At 39.4% G+C, this 24752-nt stretch overlaps 1 protein-coding gene across 1 annotated transcript in view; it reads left to right on the plus strand.

Moving 5' to 3' along the window:
• The window catches only part of ascc3 (activating signal cointegrator 1 complex subunit 3), a 507536-nt gene that overhangs the window by 256241 nt on the left and 226543 nt on the right, over nucleotides 1-24752 (plus strand). The gene's annotated exons all lie outside the window — the stretch shown is intronic.

Raw genomic sequence — 24752 nt, forward strand, 5'->3', positions numbered from 1 at the left:
GCTAGCACCCTCCATACCAGGCAACATCCTGGTGAACCTCCTCTGCACCCTCTCCAAAGCATTCACGTCCTTTTGGTAACGTGGCGACCAGAACTGTACGCAGTACTCTAAATGTGGCCAAACCAAAGTCTAATACAACTGTAACATGGCCTGCCAACTCTTGTACTCAATACCCCATCCAATGGAGGAAAGCATCTGTATGCCTTCTTGATCACTCTATTGACCTGTGTTGCCATCTTCAGGGAACAATGGACCTGAGCACCCAGTTCTCTCTGAACATCAATTTTCCCCAGGACTTTTCCATTTACTGTGTAGGTTGCTGTTGAATTAGATCTTCTAAAATGCATCACCTCGCATTGACCTGCATTGAACTCCATCTGCCATTTATCTGCCCACCTCTCCAATCTATCTATATTCTGCTGTAACCTCTGACAGTCCCCTGCCCTATCTGTTACTCCACCAATCTTTGTTTCATCTGCAGACTTGCTAATCAGAACACCTATACCTTCCTCCAAATCATTTACGTATATCGCAAACAATGGTGGTCCCAGCACAGAACCCTGTGGAACACCACTGGTTACAAGTCTCCAATTTGAGAAACTCCCTTCCACTACTGCTCTCTGTCTCCTGTTGCCTAGCCAGTGTTTTTATCCATCTAGCTAGCACACCCTGGACCCCATGCAACTTCACTTTCTCCATCAGCCTGCCATGGGGAACCTTATCAAACGCCTTACTGAAGCCAGTTTATAATTCCTTTCCATCTGGCAACTTTGAAGTCAAGAGAATTCATGATACAATAGTGTTATGTGATTCTTCACACCCACAAGCACGCCAGAAGAAGGCACTTCAAACTGTGTTGTAGCCTTGGTTTTTGTGCTGATGCCCTGGAATCAGACTTGAAGCTGGAGCCTTGTGACTCGGTTAAGAGCTTTAAAAATTGAGTTGCAGCTGACACTGAGTAGCTATTGCATCTGCAGTCTCATTGGATTGACCTTTTGAATTGTATGATCAGCCCAATTTATGGTGAGCTTGCAATGGACAGTTATTTTTTTCAATAAAGGGAAGCTTGGATGATGGGATAGAAAGCCATACGTCCAAACTTTGTCATTGGGGCAAAGATGTTTAGTATTTTAACGCATGAAGATGGAAGCCTAAAATAATCTACTTTGGACCTAGAAAGAACACAGTAAGGTATTTGGGTACTTTGTAAATGGGGAAAAGCTAAAAATAGTGTTTGGTTCATGTAGATAATCATTAAAATGTCATGAACGAGTACGGAAAAATGATCAAAAGGGGCAATGCCTTGCTAAGCTCTTTATCTGAACTGGAAGATAAGTCATGTTTCAGAAAACAAACAAGTTTTGATTCGGCAAGAACTGGCACAATTATATGATCCAGTTTTGGCATCACATTGTGAAGAGATTATATTGACCTTGTGAGTCTGACATAGAATGACAAAGGGACCCAAAGGGTTAAATGAAGAGGAGCAATTGCACAGACTAGGCTTGTACTCCTGAATTCAGGAAATTAAGTACTGGGTTAAATACTTTTCAAGTAGTATTCAAAACTGATAGAATAGATAGAGATAAACTTGTTTTTTGGATTGCAAGTCTAGAATAAAAGAGCAAAATCTAAACATTGGAGCCTGAGTTAGACTTTGTAAGAGTTTCTTTCTAACCCCTTAATGGGATATCTAGTTCAGTAATTATTGCCGATCCCTAACTGCCCTTGAGAAGATTGAGCTATGTCCAGAAACTGCTGCTGTACTGAGGTTGTACATAAACTAATAAGTAATGTCACCAAAGCCCTTGAGGATCATATGGCTGCTCTCTCATTAGAATAGTATCATATAGTTTCACAGAGTGCTTACAGTGTGGAAGCAGTCCATTTAGCCCATTGCGTCCATACCAACCCTGCAAAGGGCATCCCACTCAGCCACACACCCAGTACATTGAGTAGAATAGAAATTTCTGATCTCTTGTACTTTTTCAAGGAAATTACAGTGATAAGTTTTAAAAGTCACCCCACCATGGCAGCGACATCAATGACAGAAGTGATACAAATAATTTTAAAAATTGTAACAATTGAGACAAAGTTCATCACAGTTGAATTAATGACTGTTGACCTCAGGGAATGCCGATCAAAGAATAAATGGAATGCCCTGAAGACACAGCAAGGACTGGACCGCCATGCCTTGCAACATGAATACTAGGCCAGAAGCCTCTGCCAAAGACCGCCTCGCCTGGACAGGACCACCTGCCGGGATGCTGGAATACCTGGACACAGTGACAAGACCTCTGTGCCAGAACAAGACCACCACACAGGGAGACGACTACGTTGGGCCTAGATCGCTTATCTCCTCCTTTTTAAGTGCCCAGGCCTAGCTGCGGACCTCGACCTTGGGCTGAGCCCAATACTTATTCCTTGTTCACCAGGAGATCCCAGGCTGGGTGGAGCCATATGCTTTTAGTCATGGTGTTGCTGCCAGAAACCACTGCCTTCACCCACCATTCTCCAGGCTCAAAAGAATTGAAAATGGAGAAAAAAAGAAAAAGAGCAAAAGTAAAATGAAGTTTAAAAAAAATGAAAGAAAGCCAACAGGAGCAAACAAGCCCCAAGCTTAGTCCCTCTACTCTGTCGCCATCTTGAAAAGAGGAGAGATGACTAGTGGTGAGATTACCAGAAGATCACAACTGCGCAGTTGGGGGACAAGTTTGAGAAGGTAGGACCTTTTGGTGTAATTTATCAGTGCAGGATAGTGCTGTTGAAAAGGGTTTCCAGGATTTTGACGCAGTGAAATTTAAAGACCTTTCTGTACAGAAAGTGTGAAAGTTTGGAACTTGTTCCTGGTAATGGCAGTTGATACTACACTAATTGTTGAATTCATGTGTGAGATTGGTAACTTGTTATCCAAAGACGTGACTAAGTATCAGGCAAAAGCAGCAACATGGAGTTAGGTCACCGATTAGTCATGATATCATTGAGTGGTGGATTGAGTTTGGGGAGTAAAACGGCATGATTCTGTTTTAACCCTATCAAATGTTTGTACCTGCCTGTACAATATTTTACCTTTTTTTTCCAGAGTTGAATGAGCTGCCAGAGGAAGTTGTGGAGATTGGTATCGTTAACAGCATTTAAAAGACATCTTGATGGGAACATGAATAGGAAGGGCTTAGAGGGATATAGACCAAATCCTGGCAAACAGGACAAGATTAATTTAGAATGTCTGGTTGGCTAAAGGGTCTGTTTCCGGAACGTAGAATTCTGACTATCTGACTATAGTCAAGCCATTTTTTGGCTAATCTGTGAAAATGGATTGTTGGCAATGATAACTTAAAAGAACAGTGTGGAATGACAATTCTTTTACTTTCATACTTGAAGTAATGCATCAAGATAAATGAAGGTTCTCATACTTGTTGGTCTTCTGTGCTGAATTTCATTATTAAGTTAATAAAATACAGCCCATCATTATCATCTTAGGAATTACATTATATATTATTTTACGGATGCTGAGTTGTCAACACTACTAATTTGGTAACAAATAGATTCCATCATGTTGATCATTTCTTTTGCAGAAAAAGCGAGTAGGTTAAGCTGTATCTACATGTGATTTTCTTTTGAGATATTGTGATTTACTGAAGTAGTGCTGGAAGGTGCCCCTTTTCAGACCAGTCTAAACAACAATATGCAGTCTGATGTCTTCTTATGAGCTCTGCCAGCGCTTAGAATATTATTCAGGTCAAGTCTCATTTGGTTTCGCTTTATTCACTGTTGATGCATGAGTGTTCTTGTTCTATCAAATGAGTTCCAGAAAGATTGAAAGTGATTTGTATTCCTTAGATACTTCACTGTTTCATCTGAAGTATGAAAGCATAAATAAGGTTAGAGAAATAAAGTTTGCCACCACTGCGTAGTGATCATACCTAAGAAGTTAATGGGAAGGTCTGTTACAAAATCAGAAATTGAAGAAGTGTTGCAGCTTGGTCAAGAAAATATTTTTCTTCGGTTCTGATGAAGGCCAAGCTTCGATATGACCTAGTGCTATTATATTTCTTTTTGTTGGCCAATCTATGCTTAATTGCTTATTAGGAAGTGCCTAAATTCCTAAATGTTCAGGTAATATGAAACCTTTGCCTGATTTATGCAGAAGGTGACACTGTGATTCCCTATACCTGGCCTTAAATAATAATATATCCATCCCCTAGCCTAGTTTACTCTGAAAAGTGTTTATCTTTACAATGATAGACTATTTTCTAAGCTTAAGTGGGACTAGTACAATTCGTCAACTAATCTTTGTGGATTAATTCCTCTCGGACCATATATTAGATTAGATTAGATTCCCTACAATGTGGAAACGGGCCCTTCGGCCCAACAAGTCCACACCACGCCTTGGAGCATCCCACCCAGACCCAACCCCGTCCCCCAATAAGCCACACATGTCTGAACACTACGGGCAATTTAACATTGCCAATCTACCTAGCCTGCACATCTTTGGACTGAGAGGAAACCAGAGCACCTGAAGGAAACCCATGTAGACACGGGGAAAAGGTGCAAACTCCACACAGACAGTTACGCAAGGCTGGAATCGAACCCAGGTCCCTGGCGCTGTGAGGCTGCAGTGCTAACCACTGAGCCACCACCTTGAAAAGATGTTTGCTCAGCTTAACTTGGAAATACAATGGATGCACAAGAGGAGAAATAAAGACAGTTTGGTTTTGGAGAGGATTTCAAAGAAGAAATTTTAGAAGCTAATGTGATAGCAAGAACTGCAGATGCTGGAGTTAGACAATGCACTGTGGAGCTGGAGGAACACAGCAGATCAAGCAGCATCAGATGAGCAGGAAAGATGATGTTTCAGGTTGGGGCCCTTCTTCAAAAATTCTCAAATGCTCAGGTTTCTGAATTTCAAGTTGAAATTCAGAAACCTGACCATTTGAGAATTTGTGAAGCGCCCTGACCCGAAACATCAACTTTCTTGCTCTTCTGATGTTGGCTGGCCAGTCATGTTCCTCCAGCTCCACATTGTATTGTCTTAGAAGCTAATGTGTTGTGTTTTCTACTACATTAAATTCCAGGCATAAAACACTATCTAATATCTATATATGGAATCTCCAAATGACTCTAGTTGAAATCGCCTTTTAAATGGTCATATTGAGCAGGTAGAAGAATACTCTGTCCCCCTATATTTGTTTCATTCACTCATTCACTCATTTCACAACAAATACTTAGAATAGTAAAATCAGATATTGGGACTGCATACCCTATTGTACCACTGTTCATGACCAGTCGAAACAAAGACAATTATTTTCTCTCCCTTCTATTGTGACTGACTTAACAATGTAAAAGACTTCTAATTTTGAGTTTATTCTAGTCAGTCAATATCTTGGAGGCTTTACACATTTTAAAAAAGAAATTTTATATTAAATCTTGCCTCTGGGATCCGCTTCTCAATTTTTAATCCTGTTGATGTGTGGGGCTGGAAACTAATTTTAAACACTGTATATTTTTGAAGATTAGTTGAATGCCAGGTTAACATTGTTATGCTGGGTACGCAATTTTAAGAAATTATTTCCATTGCAAATTTAAGTGGCCAACAAAGGCCTAAATGTACATTTCAGCTATGAGAAAATATGGGTTTGTTTCGGGAAAACAATATTTATCAAATTAAGCAGAACTTTTCCCTGTCCTCAAGCATACTGAATAATTGTGTCCCGTGGAAATCTCTGCCACCTGTCTCTGTAATAATTACAACAATGAATTCTCACCTTAATTACTTCCATCTGTTTTATTCCTCTTAAAAATGTTACATCAGTTGTAGCATCACTATTCATATTGTTAATTGTCTATTTGACAGATCACGTGTCTCCTTCCTGGAAGCAGTCTATTGGGTCTGATTGATCTGGTGTGGGAGATACTGTTGTCTTGGACAAAATGTTGTTTATCAAATCATAGTAATCATGTACATATGACATTGATGTGATAGACATTGCTTCGGAGACAATAAAGGAAGACAAAGTGATAGGTCTTCCTTCATTGAGATTCTAAGCCATTCTCCCACTAAGACTGCATGACATTATTGTAGTAGGTGGTACTGAAGGAATTCTTAAGCATTAATCCTTGCAGCTCCTTCGACACTTCTATAGCAGCAACTATGTCACAACCTCATTTGTTTAACAAGTTGGCAAAGTCTTTTAAGATTCATTCGCAGATGGCGCTTTTCATTCTTAAGTTGCCCATTACACAAAATACTTCAAATGCATATTCACATTTAAATGTGCCTTGCAGCCTATTAATCAAGCAGGGAGATTGTGATCACCTTGTGAAATGTCACTGTTTCGACATTCTGCAATGTCCCAATAGCACTCGATGTACATACACCATTCAAATTGCGATAATTGAAGAAAGTGGCTCACCCGTACCTTCTCAACAGCACTTAGACAATGTCAATAATTGTTGGTGCTATCTTAAGGTGAACGGGCTACAAATCTAGGAATGTTTTGTCAACATTGTATAAAGCATTGTAAGGCAACATTTGGGTACTGTCTGCAGTTTCGGTCTCCCAAGATTCACTGGAGTGATAAATGGGATGCGTGGTTATCTATTAGACAGGCTAGGCTTGCACCCATTGGAGCTTAGAAGAATGAGAAGTGATCTTATCGAAACAAATAAGATCCTGAGGTGTGGTAAAAGCAAAATATTGCAGATGCTGGAAATCTGAATTAAAATTAAAAAGTGCGAGAAAAGTTCAGCATGCCTGGCAGCGTACAAAGAGAGAGAATCAGAGTTAAGATTTCGAGGGCAGTATGACTTTTCACTGGAATTTTGCGGTTCCAAAGAGGAGTTTTGCTGGACTCAAAATTTTAACTCTGTTTAATTCATTACAAAAGACTTGATTTAAAAGTAAAGAAGCTCCCAATTACAACAAAGATTAGAAGAATCTTTTCCTCTTTGGGCTGAGACTCATTGGCACTCTCTTCAGAAAGTGCTGAACATTCAGAAATATTTTTAACATAATAGATTATTAACTGTGAAGGGAATAGGTGGTAATGCGGAGCTTAAGCTACAATCATATCAACCATATGTCTAATGAATGGCGAAGCATTGTAAATAAGCTGTTGTAACTTATGCCTGCTCCTGATTGGTATGTTAATATGTTTTGCCAGCAATGCTTACATTTATTTTTTTCTTATACGTCCTGTAACTTCATTAATTTTACTTCATATTAATTTCAAACAACTAGTTATGACTTCCTATCAATGGGTCTTTTTTCAACCATCCTTTTCTGTGTGGTCTACAGAAATTTCCTAGTAAAATCAGTAACATGAGTTTAAACTATAGATTTAGCAGATATGTTCTTTCAATGTATGAGAATTCTGAGATCTCACAGATTAAATAAAATCACTGGAGTACAACAAAAATATTTGCCCATTATACGACCACTTACACACACCATATTTCATGCCCTTGATACTTGTGCTCATTAAATTGTGCTATGTCAGAGCCTGTGATCCTTTTCACTTTGGTCATATTGTTTCAAGATTGAACATTCACATGTCATGCATGATCTGGACCAAATGCAAATAAAAGATTGTACCCTAAGATGTGTTTTTAAATAACGTTCATCTTAAAAGATAAATTGCCGAGGATTTGCATCATCGGTGTTTTAGATACTGCTGGCCATCAATTTTAAGTGCAACATAGGAAGCGCTGTATTTTAATCAAACTTTTTATCTCCTTCTAGTTATCTGTTGGTAATATCCTACTGTGTGCTAATTGGCTTTCATACTTCCAAAATTACAACAATGATTCTTTGGCTGTAAAATGTTTCAGCACACATTGAGGGAACAAGACTCATGTCACTTTTTTTAGTGTTGGCCTTTTGATTTTTTTATGAATTTTTTTCACATTCATGAGACATTTCTGCACGAGACATTGATATCACTGGCATTATTATGGGCAAAATCATTCACAAGAGGAGTATAATATATTTCATAAAATATATTATGTGGTCTGGTAAATGTGTTTTAAAATGTATCCAATAGAGCTATGAATCTTTGTTTTTGATTGAATTTTTAGCTGGCATGGGAACTGAATTTAATGGTAATTAAATGGTGGTATTTCATATGAAAAGGCAGCATGACCCATTTCTCTTCTCAAAATGCAAAGAGATTCCATGTGAAAAGGCTCCAAAAGACAGTCTTAATGCATTTCATATTCAGGTATATAAGGGCAAGATAATTGAAAAGCTGAGACTTGTTGGCATAGAACGCTCAAGTAATTTGATACTATTATGCTGGTTCTTTGGAAAACTGTTGTTAATAATTGGAAATCTGCTATCTGTACTGAATTGCGATGAACTTTATATCCAGCCCTTTTTGGAATTATTATTTTATATTAAAAATAATATGTAACCTGCTTTAACAGTTTTGGTAGTATAATACCATCGTGTCTTTCAGCAGCCTTAACAGAGGTTGCCGAAGGTAAATTTGATGAATTTGCATTCCAAGCATAGGTTTTTCATTACCAAGAGGACCCATGATGAATTTAACTAGTCACTACCCTCTCACTTGCCACGTTAACCTCTCACTCAATTAACCTTCCACTCCTGCCACCCTGCCCCTTCACACCTTAAACAATTACCTACTCTCAGTCACTGGCTAAGTGACTTTGGACTATTAAATATTTGACTTACTGGAATATGGCAGCTAGTGCCATGAAAAAGGGGACATGCCCTGGCCCCCAACACTGATCCTGCAATGAGTGGGTTCCTAGCCAGTGTACTACAAAGGCAGAATCCAATACTGACACTGACAGATAATAGACAACCTTACTACTGTGATCATCAGTTAGAAGATCCAGACCAATGGGTCAGTTACACTAAATAATAATGATTGCTTCCAGTTGGATTCAAGATCCTGTTAAGTGATAAAGTCACAACAGTGTTGCAAGTAATTTATGCAGATTTGTCCTCTGAAGCGTTAAGTGCGAAGCAGTGGTATTCTGTGAAAGAGTCATAAGCTCAGAAGGAGACCATTTGGCCAGCTGGGAATTTTTCTCATGCTAAACTTCAAGAAGGCCATTCTACATGTTTGTCCTCCTTTGTAATTCAGGAATGATATTTCTGAACAGTGTCATCGAACTTAAATTAGAAACTTTTGCTTCCTACAGTTTTTCCTTTGTTCTACTTGTTACTCGAAGGCAAATTTAGGGAGGGGTCACGATTATCCCAGTACTTGGAGAAAGTTGTATATTGCAAGATTCCTGGGAAGAATAATATTTGATGAACATTTTAATTATCTTTCATTGGAATTCGACTTTACACTCTTCTTCGATTCGACCCTCAGGCGACTGTGCAAACTCCACACAGACGTTCTCCCCGTGTCTGTGTGGGTTTCCTCCAGGTGCTTCGGTTTCCTCCCACAGTCCAAAGATGTGCAGGTTAGGATTGGCCATGCTAAATTGCCCATAGTGTCCAGGGCTGTGTAGATTAGGTAGGTGAGAGGCAGATGAGTCTGGGTGGGATGTTCTGGGGGTCGGTGTGGACTTGTTGGGCCGAAAGGCCTGTTTCCACACTGTAGGGATTCTATGAAAAAAAAATCACCTTCTATTCTTCAGAACTCGAGAGAAAACAGGCCCAGTTTACCAAATCTTTCTTCATAGAACAATCCTGCCATTCTTGGACCAGGTCTGTGAACCTTTATTACACTTTCAGTGGTACTAATGTGTTTCCTGAAGGAAACACTAACATTCTATTTGCCTTCATAAATATTTGCTGCACTTGTATGTCAGCCTTCAGTGACTTAACAGCTTTCTAATTCCAAAATATATTTTCCAATCTTTTTTCATTTAAGAAACACGGTGCATATCTGTTTCTCCTACCAAAACGGATACCCTCACATTTTGCCACGTTAAGTTCCATTTGTCAGGCTCTTTCACTATGCCTATCCAAATCCCGCTGAAACTATTTTTAATGTTTTCTTCACAACACACTTTCATGCTTAATTTTATATAATCTGCAATTTTGGAAATATTACATTGCATTCACAACCAAATCATTGTCATGTATTGTGAACAGTTGGGCCCCCAGGCGCTGATCCTTGCGGTATCCAACTAACCGTGACCTGCCAATGTGAGAATGATTCATTTGTATCCATTCTGTTTTCTGTTTCTTAATCCATCCTCATCCTTGTCAGTACATTATCTACCTCCTATCCTATATGCTTTAATTTTTCTGGCTAATTTTCATGTGCATGACTTTATCAAAATCCAAATATATTAGATTCATCCTCTTTATCAATTTTATGAGTAGAATTCTCAAAAAACTCTTCCAAGTTTGTCAAGCATGTTTTCTCATTTGCAATTCAATTTTGGCTGTGCCCAACTGGATCATTTTTATGCAAGTGACTCTCTACCATGCCATTTATATTAGATTGTAGCAGTTTTCCTAATACTGTGTAAGGCAAACAGACCTGTAGTTCTGTTTTTTCCCTCGCTCCTTAATTGTTGGGGTGACATTTGCAAACTTCCAATCTGCAGGAATTAGTCCGAAATCACCAATGCATTGACTACCTGTAATCATCTCTTCTAACACTCTGGCGTGTAGACTATCTGTCCTGGTGAATTGGCGACTTTCAGCCTTCTTGCTAATAGTTTCCTTCAACTCCTCATTCTTCCTGGTTAGTTAAATTTCTAAATCTTGGAGATTTCTGGTATCTTCCTCAGTGAAAGCAGATGCCAAGTAATCATTTTGCTTTTCTGCCTTTTCTCTATTCTCCATTATAAATCCCGCTGACTGTGTTTATAATATATCCACATTCATTTCAGCCAAATATTTCCTTTTCATATGTCTTTGGAAGCTTTTGCTTTGAGTTTTTGTTTTGCTTTGACACATTGTATTCATATTCAGTTCTTTTTTTCCTTATCAGTTTCTTTGTTCTCCTTCGCTGTGTTCTGCAAACTTCTGAAATCTCTGACTCGTTACTGTTTCTGACCACATTTTATAAGCCTTTATTATAATCTTAAACATCCTTTGTCAGCTATAACCGAATTACTTGTTGTTTTTGAATGTTAAAAGAATCTATAGTTGCTGTGCATCAAGCATTACATGAATTGTCTTTGTACAATCATGCCTTTTAACATATTTTCTCAATCAATTTCAATTTGTCACTTTGTCCCTCATGCCTCCATTGTTTCCTTTTTTCAAATTTAGTACCCTTGCTTCAGAGTCAACTACTTCATTTTTAAACATTAATGCAAAATTCTGTCATATTGTAGTCACTCATCCTTAAAGTTCTTTTACAGCAAGATTGTTAATAGATCTTTATAATTGCATAATACTAGATCCAAAATAGTGTCTCTTGTCAGCTTCTCAACATTCTGCTTTAGAAAATAATCCCTGACATATTCAAACTCGTTCTCCAAGCTTTAATGCTCAGTTGGTTTACCCAATCTATATGCAGATTGAAGCAACCCATTGTTACTGTGCTACCCACACTACATGCTTCTCTCATTACCTGATTTTTACCATTCCTATTACTGTCATTATTATTTTGTGGCCTAAAAAGTAAATTCAACTACGCCTATTGTCCTTGCTGTTTTTTATCTTTACCCAACTGATTCCTCTTCCTTATGATCTGAAGTCTACCCTTGCTAATTACTGATCTCATCTCACATTATCAACCCAACTCTACCTCCTTTTCCTTCTTGCCTGTGCTGCTTAATTATCAAATATCTTTGACTATTTAGTTCTTTGTCCTAGTTACCATGCAGTTGTATATCTGCATTGGGAATTGTTCACAATCTTTTTTATCTTTTTGTGTCTTTAGATCAGGTACCTTGTTGTGAATGCAGGTTGGGTCCCGTTAACTTTTTTTTTGACTTCATTCCGTATCAAAGCACACTTGATGTGCAGCTTTGTTCTCCTATCTTCCAGTCTCGCTTTTTATTACAGCAGCTTTTATTACTTCCTTTCCCTAATTTTACTTCCTTCTAGTGTGAATCACACCTCTGTCCTATATCACTTGATACACTAGGTTAAACTCACCACAACAGCAAGCACCCCGTGACTTATATATGTCCCAGACATGTTAATTGTCCAGCTTGTACTGTCCCATCTATCCCAGATGTATCCCAATGCTTCAGAAATCTAATTCCCTCATCCCCACTCTCATTGTCCAGTCAGATATTCAATGAATTGATCCTCCAGTTTTTATGTTGACCAGCATGTGGCAGTGAGAATATTCTTGAGATTATTGCCCTTGAGCTCCTAGTTTTTTATTTCATTGCTACCTCCCTGAAATGTACCTTCAGGACTTCACTTCTCTTCCTATTTAAATTATTAATATCAATGTGGACAATGACTCCTGGCTGATTCTCCTTCCCTTGAAGAATTTCTGTGCGATTAATCAAATGCTTAAAAATAACATTATGTGAGAGATGAAAAATATTGAGTAGCTTAATGTGACCTCCAGATGTAAAATGTCAAAATAAATAGGCCTATCTCTGAACTGCTTTTCTGCAGTGCTAGCAGCACTATATCTTCTCTCAAACCTCAGGATAGTACTTGAAACTTAAAAAGGCAAAATCCATTTTTTACAGTGATAGAAGAGTGGAGTAAAACAAGCAGTATCTTTAAAATAATGCACAAAATACATATTGCATTTTCAATTAAATAATCCAGCAATGAAAGTAAACATTGCACAAATAAATAAAAACTATACAATTGTGGTGATTACAATAAAATATTGTAAATGCACCACAAGGTAGTGCCTTTCAGCTCTCATAACTGATTATTTTATGTAGTCTCTCTCTAAGCATGTAGGCATAGCATGTCACAATTCTCAAGTTGATTGTCATCTGCCCACCATACTAATATGATGGTTCCTGCTGTAGGTAGTCTCTTTTCTTTCTAAAAAAAATCACAAAAATTTAAGCATAGTACCAAGCTTTACCACCCTTTGAAAAGAAGCCCTTTCCTTTCCCAGGCAGCAAAATAATTTATCTCAGACATCAAAATTTCCTAGTTTTATGTGTGTTTATGTATATTTTATAGAATCATGGGATCATATAGCACAGAAGTTATCATTCTGTCACTGAGTCTGGAGAAGGTCTTCCAAAGAGTAATTCAGGTATATCTATTCCCCAGCTTTTCCTTATTTGCACATTTTACTTTCAAATATTTATTCAGTTCCTTTCAAAAGATGCCATTGACTTGGTTTCCAAGCCTCTACCCAGCAGTGCATTCCAAATCTTAACTTGTTAAGTAAAACAGTTTTTCTTCATGTCATGTTTGTTCTTAGGCAATTAATGTAAACCTGTACCCTCTGCTTATCAAATCTTAATCTATCAACAAAGAACAAAGAAAATTACAGCACAGGAACAGGCCCTTCGGCCCTCCAAGCCTGCGCCGATCAAGATCCTCTGTCTAACCTGTCATCTATCTTCTAATGGTCTGTGTCCATTTGCTCCCTGCCCATCCATGTACCTGTCCAAATATATCTTAAAAGACGCTAACGTGTCTGCATCTACCACTTCCGCTGGCAACGTGTTCCAGGCACCCACCAGCCTCCATTCTGAGGAAGGGCCACTGGACCCAAAATATTAACTCTGGTTTTTGTCCACAAACCTGCTGAGTTTTTCCAGCCACTTCTGTTTTTGTTCCTGGTTTACAACACCACAGTTCTTCCAGTTTTTGTTTGGTATCAGCTGTCATTACTCTAAGGCAAACAATTCCAGCCCCTCCAGTTTACCTGCAGAATTGCAAACCAGTCTAGTCAATTTATTTGATCCTAGGTCCCGAGATTCCTAGGTTCTTTCTGTCCTTCATAAAAAAAGGTGTTGTCCTTTTGGATCAGAGCTAATGTTTTATTTAGGTTAAACATAACTTCTTGACTTTTGTACTCTGTACTTCTGTTTGTGAAACTCGGATCATATATATATTTAATTAATATTTTTTCTAAAACATGAAAGATATGTGCATAAAGGCTCAGATATATAAGGGGAGGGCGAACAGCCAGAAATCGTGTTACATGTTGGCACTAATGATATAGCCAGAAATAGGATTGAGGATATAAAAAGTAATTTCAGGGAGTTAGGATGGAAGCTACAGAGCAGGATAAACAGAGTAGTGTTCTCTGGTTTACTACCAGTGCCACGAGATAGCGAGGCAAGGAACAGGGAGCGGGCGCAGCTTAACACGTGGCTACGCAGCTGGTGTAGGAGGGAGGGCTTCAGATATGTAGATAATTGGGATGCCTTCTGGGGAAGGTGGGACCTGTACAAGAAGGACGGGTTGCATCTGAACTGGAAGGGGACCAATGTCCTGGGTGGAAGGTTTGCTCGAGTAGTTCGAGAGGGTTTAAACTAGTATGGCAGTGGGGTGGGAACCTGAGCTGTATACCGGAGGTGAGAGTTGATGCAGGTGAGGCAGTAGCAAGAGGTAGACCAGCTAGTGGGAAGGATTTTCCTGGGAAGGAACCAAGGGATCAGTTAAAGTGTGTTTGCTTTAATGCAAGGAGTATCAGGAATAAAAGTGATGGACTTAGAGCATGGATCAGTACCTGGTGCTATGATGTTGTGGCCATAACAGAGACATGGGTTTCTCATGGGCAGGAATGGTTGCTGGATGTTCCAGGGTTTAGAGCATTTAAAAAGAATAGGGAGGGGGGAAAAAGAGGAGGGGGTGTAGCACTACTAATCAGAGAGGGTATCACAGCTACAGAAGCTTCCATTGTCGAGGAAGATCTGCCTACTGAGTCAGTGTGGGTGGAAATTAGGAACAGCAAGGGAGTTGTCACCTCGTTAGGGGTTTACTACAGGCCCCCCAATAGCAGCAGGGAGATTGAAGAAAGCATAGGTCGACAGATTTTGGAAAAGTGTGGACACAGTAGGGTTGTTGTAATGGGTGACTTTAACTTTCCTAATATTGATTGGAACCTCCTTCGAGCAGAAGATTTGAATGGAGCTGTTTTTGTAAGGTGTGTTCAGGAGGGTTTCCTAACGCAGTACGTTGACAGGCCGACAAGGGGAGAGGCCGTTCTAGACTTGGTGCTCGGAAATGAGCCGGGGCAGGTATCAGATCTTGTGGTGGGAGAGCATTTTGGTGATAGTGACCATAACTGCCTCACATTCTACATAGCTATGGAGAAGGAGAGGATTAGGCAAAATGGGAGGATATTTAATTGGGCAAGTGGAAACTATGACGCGATTAGACATGAGTTAGGAAGGATGGACTGGGAGCAATTGTTCCATGGTAAGGGAACTATAGACATGTGGAGACTGTTTAAGGAACAGTTGTTGCGAGTGATGAGTAAATATGTCCCTCTGAGACAGGCAAGAAGGGGTAAGATAAAGGAACCTTGGATGACGAGAGCGGTGGAGCTTCTTGTGAAAAGGAAGAAGGTAGCTTAAATAAGGTGGAGGAAGCTAGGGTCAAGTTCAGCTAGAGAGTATTACATGCAGGCAAGGAAGGAGCTCAAAAATGGTCTGAGGAGAGCCAGGAGGGGGCACGAGAAAGGCTTGGCAGAACGAATCAGGGAAAACACAAAGGCATTTTACACTTATGTGAGGAATAAGAGAATGGTCAAAGAAAGAGTAGGGCCGATCAGGGATAGCATAGGGAACTTGTGTGTGGAGTCTGAGGAGGTAGGGGAAGCACTAAATGAGTTTTTTGCTTCTGTCTTTACGAAAGAAACAAAGTTTGTAGTGAATGAAACCTTTGAAGAGCAGGTGTGCATGCTGGAATGGATAGAGATAGAGGAAGCTGATGTGATAAAAATTTTGTCAAACATTAAAATTGACAAGTCGCCAGGCCCGGACCAGATTTTTCCTCGGCTGCTTTGGGAAGCGAGAAATGCAATTGCTTCGCCACTTGCGAAGATCTTTGCATCCTCGCTCTCCACTGGAGTCGTACCTGAGGACTGGAGAGAGGCAAATGTAATTCCTCTCTTCAAGAAAGGAAATAGGGAAATCCCCGGCAATTACAGACCAGTAAGTCTCACATCTGTCGTCTGCAAAGTGTTAGAAAGGATTCTGAGGGATAGGATTTATGACCATCTGGAAGAGCGTGGCTTGATCAAATACAGTCAACACGGCTTTGTGAGGGGTAGGTCATGCCTCACAAACCTTATGGAGTTTTTTGAGGATGTGACTAGAAAAGTTGATGAGGGTCGAGCTGTGGATGTGGTGTATATGGACTTCAGTAAGGCATTTGATAAGGTTCCCCATGGTAGGCTCATTCAGAAGGTCAGGAGGAATGGGATACAGGGGAACTTAGCTGCCTGGATACAGAATTGGCTGGCCAACAGAAGACAGCGAGTGGTAGTAGAAGGAAAATATTCTGCCTGGAAGTCAGTGGTGAGTGGTGTTCCACAGGGCTCTGTCCTTGGGCCTCTACTGTTTGTAATTTTTATTAATGACTTGGATGAGGGGATTGAAGGATGGGTCAGCAAGTTTGCAGACGACACAAAGGTCAGAGGGGTCGTTGACAGTACAGAGGGCTGTTGTAGGCTGCAGCGGGACATTGACAGGATGCAGAGATGGGCTGAGAGGTGGCAGATGGAGTTCAACCTAGATAAATGCGAGGTGATGCATTTTGGAAGGTCAAATTTGGAAGCTGAGTACAGGATTAAGGATAGGATTCTTGGCAGTGTGGAGGAACAGAGGGATCTTGGTGTGCAGATACATAGCTCCGTTCAAATGGCCACCCAATTGAACAGGGTTGTTAAGAAAGCATATGGTGTTTTGGCTTTCATTAACAGGGGGATTGAGTTTAAGAGTCGCGAGATCTTGTTGCAGCTCTATAAAACTTTGGTTAGACCGCACTTGGAATACTGCGTCCAGTTCTGGTTGCCCTATTATAGGAAAGATGTGGATGCTTTGGAGAGGGTTCAGAGGAGGTTTACCAGGATGCTGCCTGGACTGGAGGGCTTATCTTATGAAGAGAGGTTGACTGAGCTCGGTCTCTTTTCATTGGAGAAAAGGAGGAGGAGAGGGGACCTAATTGAGGTATACAAGATAATGAGAGGCATAGATAGAGTTGATAGCCAGAGACTATTTCCCAGGGCAGAAACGGCTAGCACGAGGGGTCATAGTTTTAAGCTGGTTGGAGGAAAGTATAGAGGGGATGTCAGAGGCGGGTTCTTTACACAGAGAGTTGTGAGAGCATGGAATGCGTTGCCAGCAGCAGTTGTGGAAGCAAGGTCATTGGGGTCATTTAAGAGACTGCTGGACATGCATATGGTCACAGAAATTTGAGGGTGCATACATGAGGATCAATGGTCGGCACAACATCGTGGGCTGAAGGGCCTGTTCTGTGCTGTACTGTTCTATGTTCTATGTTCTATATTTCATGTCCTTATACAGTTGAAAATTTTAGTATTGAGCCTGCAGTATTATTCCTAGTTCTACCTATCATAATGCCTCACGCTTTGCAATGTTGAATATCATCTGTCATATGTACACCTATTCCCTCAGGTTTTGTATAGCCTCTTGAAGCCCATTATTCACTTTACACTTACAAAATCACAGAATCGTTACAGCACAGAAGGATACCATTTGACTTGTTATGTCTGCACCGGCTGTTCATAAGAGTAATAGTGCCGTACTTTTGTCTTTTCTGTATGGCGCTGCATATTCTGCCCTTTCACGCAACAATCTAAGTTCCTCTTGAATACATCAATTGAAACTCACTCCACCACTCACACAAGCATTTGGTTGTCTAGACCACTCCACATAACATTGTGTATGTCTTGTTCAGCAAAGAAAAATTTCTGCTCTGTTTTCAGTAATTGTACCCAAAACATTGTTTATGTTGTAGGAGTGATCCGATACAGCCTGAATTTAACACCACCGTTTCAGCTTTTTGGTTAATTCATTGGACATGTGAATTTATTCTATATGCTTTATTCAACTATGTGGACTGGATGGCCTCCTTCCTTACAGTGAATGACTCTATGGCATTTCAGGAGCAGGGTAACCAGAAAATGTTTGTTATTTTGTTAACTTATTTCTATAGTGTTTTTATTCTTTCCCGTTTGATGCTGGAGGAGAATACATGAATTCAACCATGTGTAAATATGGAAGTAACTGTGGGCAAAAGAAAATGAAAAATACGAGAGAAATATAGTAAATTCTAAGTAATGAATTCAAGTCTTTATAGTATATGGGTGCATTGTTTTCATTCATTTTCATTAATATATACAATGCAGAATTTAGTTTTAATCATTAAAATGCCACATACTAGAATTAAGAAAAACAACTCCAAACTGTTAGCTAGACATTTTTTGTGAAGGGAGTTTAATTTTTAAAGTTCATCAGGTCTGGCAGAGGGAGAAACAGCCAATGTTTCAAATTCAGTGCAGGAATAGCCACACATTTGGTTCAGAGTTGATTGTTTCTCTCCCTGCAGGCACAATGGGCTTGCTGGCTTTCTTAAACACTCTGCCATGAGCACCCACAGTACTTTACATCAACTGTAAAAACTAAAAGCAGTCACACTGTCAAAGATGACAGATCTTTAACAATTGGAAGAAGATTATTAGTTAAGTAACCGAGATTATAATAAATCTGTTCATCCAGAAAGGGTTTTTAAATCTTGTTTCACTACTGTTAGCAATCACACCATTGATTTTCAAAATGTGCTTTTAGACATTCCATACAAAATGATCAATCCATTATGCAGGGAGTGCAATTGCTGCCTTAATGGGTGAATGAGTGTTTGCAGTATAAAAACTTAGAAGCAGCTGTTCCATTCCAATTTGTAGCAATACTTCACTAGGTATGCACAGAGATTTCATGAAAATATTGCAAATGTTTAGTCAATGAAGACATTACTTTGCCTATTAAACATGGCAATGAGAAAAGCTAACTTCCCACTGCATTTCTAAATATGCCGAATGTGTTTTTAAAGGGCATAATTGATACTTACTGTCAAGTTAACTATTGTGTAAATTGCGCTTCACGTGTACATGAAGAAAGTAAATGCATAAAAGCAATGTAGTAGTAATCAGTGATAATGGGAACTGCAGATGCTGGAGTATCCAAGAAGGGTCTCGGCCCGAAACGTCAGCTTTTGTGCTCCTGGGATGCTGCTTGGCCTGCTGTGTTCATCCAGCTTCACACTTTGTTATCTAGTAGTAATCAGTACCTTTTTTTCTGTTTTTAGAGAAGAAATCATTTTTTGTTTAATTCTTCATTTTACATATTTTGGTGATTAAATAATGTATTGCAATTTGCATCACTTGGATTTTGCATGTAAAGTCCATGTTTACTCTTAACTATATAGCTCCATGTTCATAATCAACTGGAAATCTAAATAAAAAGTCTGTCATGTTTCCACATGGAATTCCTCAGAAAACATTACAGCAATAGTGTGCTCCATGTATTTTATCCTGCTGTGCTGTTGGAAGACTGTCTTTCAGTTGAGGTGTTAAATCTATCCTCACGGGTCGATGTAAAAGATCTCATCGCACTATTTCGTAAAGGAACAGCATAGTTAATTGTTCCCAGTGTTTTGGCCATTGTTCATCCCCCAATCAATACCACGAAAACAAATGATCTGGTCATTTTCACATTACTGTTGAAGGGACCTTGCTATGCCTAGATTGGCTGCTGCATCCAGTTAATTATTCGAGGGGCTTGTCATATATTGTCCAACTGAAAATTGGCGTCTTGTGATTTGAATAGAGTGCTGCCATGAATCCTCCTTTCTACTGATTAAAATAGCATTTCACTAAGTTAGTCAGTTCCTGATGTGGTCGATCCTCTTTCTTCAATATTTTTAATCAACATCTGCAGTCACACCTTTGGAGCAGGAATAATTTTCCTGGGATGTGGGCATCACTGGTTTAGCCAGTACTTATTGCGCATTCCTAATTGCCCAAAGGGCAGTTCACAGTCAACACATTGCTTTGAGTCTGGAGTCACATGTAAGCCAGACCGGGTAAGGATAGCAAATGCCTTTCCTGAACGGTCTTTAGGGAATATTGAATTCAGATTTCACCATTTCCCATGGTGGAATTTGAATCTCTGTTTTCAAAATATTCACCTGAGGTTTTGGATTATTAGCCTTGTGACCGTACCACCACACCAGTACCTCCCCAGAACTATGCCACAGTACTCTCCAGTCCTCGTTTCTAAATATTTTCTAGTCAACATGTTCTGAGATGTTATTGCACACTTCTGGAGCAGGTGGGACTTGAACCCAGGCCTCCTGGCTCAGTTTTAGAGTTATCACTGTGCCACAAGTGCCCTAATTAGCAATGCCTGTAGTAATTAAGACTCAATAGTGTCTAATGAAAAGTGGCATTAGCCTTAACAACAAGATATAGTTTATTCCGTGATAGCAATTGAAACAATTTGCATTGATTAGATAGGCATAATTACAGAAACAGTTAAAAGCCAAAGAAGATGCATCTACCTCCTTTAGGATCTTGTGTTTCTTTTCCATTCAAAGCCTATGTGACTTCCCCAAGTGGGCGGTTTCAAATCTTTCAGACCATAACTTTATACAACAGAACTGAAATTCAAAACTTACTTCTTTGACTGTAAAGTGCTTTGAGATGTCAAGTGTTCATGCAAAGCGCTTGCATATATGTATAGTGCTTTCCATGACCATATATCTCACTGTTTTCTTTTTCTTGTTCTAGAAGTGGCTCCTGCTTGTACCTGTAATTCAGTAGTTCATATTGTGATCTGTTTTGAGACATTTAAGTACAAAAAGAGACATTGCTGTTTCAAGAAAAGTTTTTTTATCTGCATGTAAAGATCCTTTGCAGATATTTTTACAGCTAGTGTTGAAATTTGAACTGCTGGTATTGGCGTTATATAAACATCTGATAATCTAGTACTGAGAAGGGTCACTGGACTCAGCATAAACTCTGCTTTCTTTCTGTAGATGCTGAAAGACCTACTGAGTTCCTGCAGTACTTTGTTTTTGTTTGCTTCAGATCTCCATCATCCATGGTTCTTTGTTTTATTTATTTGATAATCTTTGATAAGCAATATAAAATATTTAATTTCTTTTCACTAAATTTCAAGAAAGTTGAAAGCGAAATGTTTGGTTCCTTAAAAGGTGTCTTTTTTGAACAGGATTGTTTATTGCATTGTTTTACCGAACATCTGTAGCTCAGGTTGTGGTTGGAGTTATTGATTAGTTCACTGAGCTGACTAGTTTTCACACAAATGTTTTGTCTCCCTTCTAGATGATATCACCAGTGCTGTGTAGCCTCTGTTGAAATGCTGTTGTTCTGTCCTGCTCTGAATTTATGTGGTTTGATCTGTCATGGTGGGCAGTCTTGTTTCTGGTTTTGTACCATAGTTGTATGCAGATGGGGTCTATTTCAACATGTTTGTTAGTTGAAAACAAGGCTTTCAGAAATTCTCGTGCTTGTCTTTGTCTTGCTTGTCCTAGGACTGTAACTTTGTCCCAGTCAAATCGATGTCCTCCTATGTCAGAGTTTATTGAAATGAGGGAGAGTTGGTCATGCCATTCTGCTGCAAGTTGGTGTTCATGTATCCTGGTAGCGAGTTTCCTGTCCATCTGTCCTAAGTAGTGTTTCTTGCAGTTGTTGCATCGTAATTTATATATCACATTTGTCTTGCTCATTGTGGGTGTGGGGTCTCTCGTCTTTGAGAGTAACTGACAAAGTGTTCCTGTTTGGTTTGTGTGCTGTCCTTATTGCAAGAGGTCGTAGGAGTCTTGTAGTCAGTTCTGATGTGTTTTTAACATATGGTAGGGTGCCCAGCATGTTGTGGTGTACCGTGTTTTCTTGGTGTTGCTTGTTCGCTAGGCATCGGCGGATGATGCTGTTAGGATAATCACTGTTTGCAAAGGCTCTGTAGAGGTGTTACTCTTCATTTTTGCACAGCTCTAGGGTGTTGCAGCAAGTTATTGTTTGTTTAAAGGGAGTCTTGACACAGCTCCGTTTGTGGATGCAGGGGTGTTTACTGCTGTAATTCAGGATTTAGTTTGTGTTTGTAGACTTTCTGTAAACCCTTTTAAGGAATTCCCCATTGTTCATTTGTTCCACCAGTACATCTAAAAATGGGAGTTCATTGTTCTTTTTTCCCCTGGTGTACTTGATTCCAGTAAATATGCTGTTAATAAGATAGTGTGTTTCATCTAACTTAGCTTGTTTAATACCCACCTATCTACCCCATAGTTTCAGCTGAATCTGGGGTAGGGCTGTGCATTCCAGTCTTTGCATAAAAGCTTCCACTATGAGCCCCAAGATGGGTGAACCCATGGAAACCATGCGTGCTCCATTAATATGTTCATATACCTGGCCGTTGAAGACCAAGTGTGTGATAAGGCATGGGTCTAGAAATTTTGGCATGTTGTCCTTGCTGATGGTTTCATTGGAGATTTGTGTTTTTGGATTGACCAGTAATGTGGACAAACAAACAACACCAAGAAAATACTGTACGCCCCAATACACTGGCCACCCAACCCTATATTAGAAACACAACAGAACTGACTTCAAGACTCGTGGGACCTCTTAGAATAAGGATAACACACTAATCAACAGCCACACTTCACCCGTTACTCTCAAAGATGAGAGACCCCATACTCAAAATGAGCAGGACAAATGTGATGTATAAATTACAATGCAGCAAGAAACACTACATAGGACAGACGGTCAGGAAACTCGCTACCAGGATATATGAGCATGGACTTATAGCAAAACGGCACGACCAGCACACTCTCGTTTCAATACACTCCTACACAGAAGGACATCAATTTGATTGGGACAAAGCCATAGTACTACGACAAGCAAGACAAAGACAAGCACGAGAATTCCTGGAGGCCTGGTTTTCGACCACGGATGTAATTAACAAACATGTTGAAATAGACACCATCTGCATACCACAACAATACAAAACCGTAAACAAGACTGTCCACCATGACAGGCCGGGCCGTATAAATCCAGAGTGAGACAGAACAGTAGTGCATCAACAGACACTACACAGCACTAATGATGTTACCTAGAAGGGAGATAAAACATTTGCATGAAAACCTGTCAGCTCAGCAAACCAACCAACCACTCTATTGTTTATTCTGCTCCCCATCAGCCACTCATCAAATTGTGCTGCATGACACAAAGCAACTAGTACAAGATTATGATATAATCTCAGTACTCTAGCGATTTTTAGAAGCTATTGATGATTAAAATGTTGTCATGGAATTTGTCACGGAGATGCATTTTTATACAGTAATTGCAGATAGTTGGATAATTGCTAAAACTATGCCTTTATCACTTAATTTAGTTATCAGAGCACTTTCATGCAGGTTTTGTATGTCAATTAAATGTCTTTTGCTACAGTGAATATGCAGCCAGAATTCAAGGGAGAATAGCAAAGAGATGTAAACATTACTGGAAATGTGACTAGTATGTTTCAATCAAAAGAAAAATTAATATACTGAAGGGGAGTATATATAAATGCAGTGATACATTTAAATTTCTGGAAAAATGAAATGGGTCAATCAGCACCAATAGGCTAGAACCTTATACTTTATTTAAGCTACATTATTATTTGTATTTTTCATCATTTGCAGATTTTTTTCTTTAGATATACAATCACATGCAGTAAGAATTGTGTTGTGACATATTACAAGTTAGTGTTATGGACAGTTCTCAGGACAGTGAATATGGAGCTCCTTGTGAATGCAGGTTCAATTATGAGAAGGCATTGCAGCTTTTGATTTCATTCATCTCAACTCCCAGGGAAACAGGAACAGAACTAAAACAATCTCTGATTGTTTTGAATCTGACATTTTCCACTAATATCTGTCATAATGATCTTCTGTGACTGTTATTAAAAGTTGCATTAACAGTACCAGAAATTATTGTATTGTGCTGCAGGCACATGATATTTTCTAGCTCTGTAATGTTGGCATTGTCAGCTAGAAGGCTAAAGGCAGCTGATGTATGGTAGCAGTACCGTACATGAGTTCCCCTTCAAACTACACACCATCCTGATTGGAACTATGCTGTTGTTCCTTCACTGTCACTACATCAAGATCTTGGAACTCCCTTCCTTATGGAATTGTTAGTGCACTTGCACAGGATGGCCTACTACAGTTCAATAACTCAATCAATAGCTCATTTTGAGTATGGGGTCTCTCATCTTTGAGAGTAACTGGTGAAGTGTGGCTGTTGATTCGTGTGTTATCCTTATTCCAAGAGGTCTAAGGAGTCTTATAGTCAGTTCTGTTGTGTTTCTCTCATAGGATTGGGTGGCCAGTGTGTTGGGGTGTACAATATTTTCTTGGTGTTTTGTTTGTTTGTCCACATTACTGGTCAATCCAAAAACACACACATCTCCAAGGAAACCATCAGCAAGGACAACATGCCAAACTTTCTACCCCAACTTGTTAAGGGAAATTGCCAGTTGTGCCCATATCCCGCTCAATTTTAAAGAAACCGTCTGGAAGAAGAATTTTTTTCCCTATCTCTTAAATTTGGACACTCCTTATTTGTAAGCAGTTAACTGGTTCCTGACATCTACTCTACCAGCTCTCAAGAGTCCTATATGTTTCGATAATATCACCTCTCATTTTTTTCTTGGCTTCAGACAACATAGATCCACACTGTGCAACCTTCCATCTAAAGGCAGTCCCTTTATCTGAGGAACCAGCCTATTTAATTTACTCTAAACAGATCCCAATGAATACACATCTCTCCTTAAGGAGAACAAACGCTACAAAAAATCTTTGTGTGATCTCAGCAATGCACCATGTAGCAAGACATTGC

Source organism: Stegostoma tigrinum, chromosome 4 (genome assembly GCF_030684315.1).
Source record: "Stegostoma tigrinum isolate sSteTig4 chromosome 4, sSteTig4.hap1, whole genome shotgun sequence".
NCBI classification, from domain to species: Eukaryota; Metazoa; Chordata; class Chondrichthyes; order Orectolobiformes; family Stegostomatidae; genus Stegostoma; species Stegostoma tigrinum.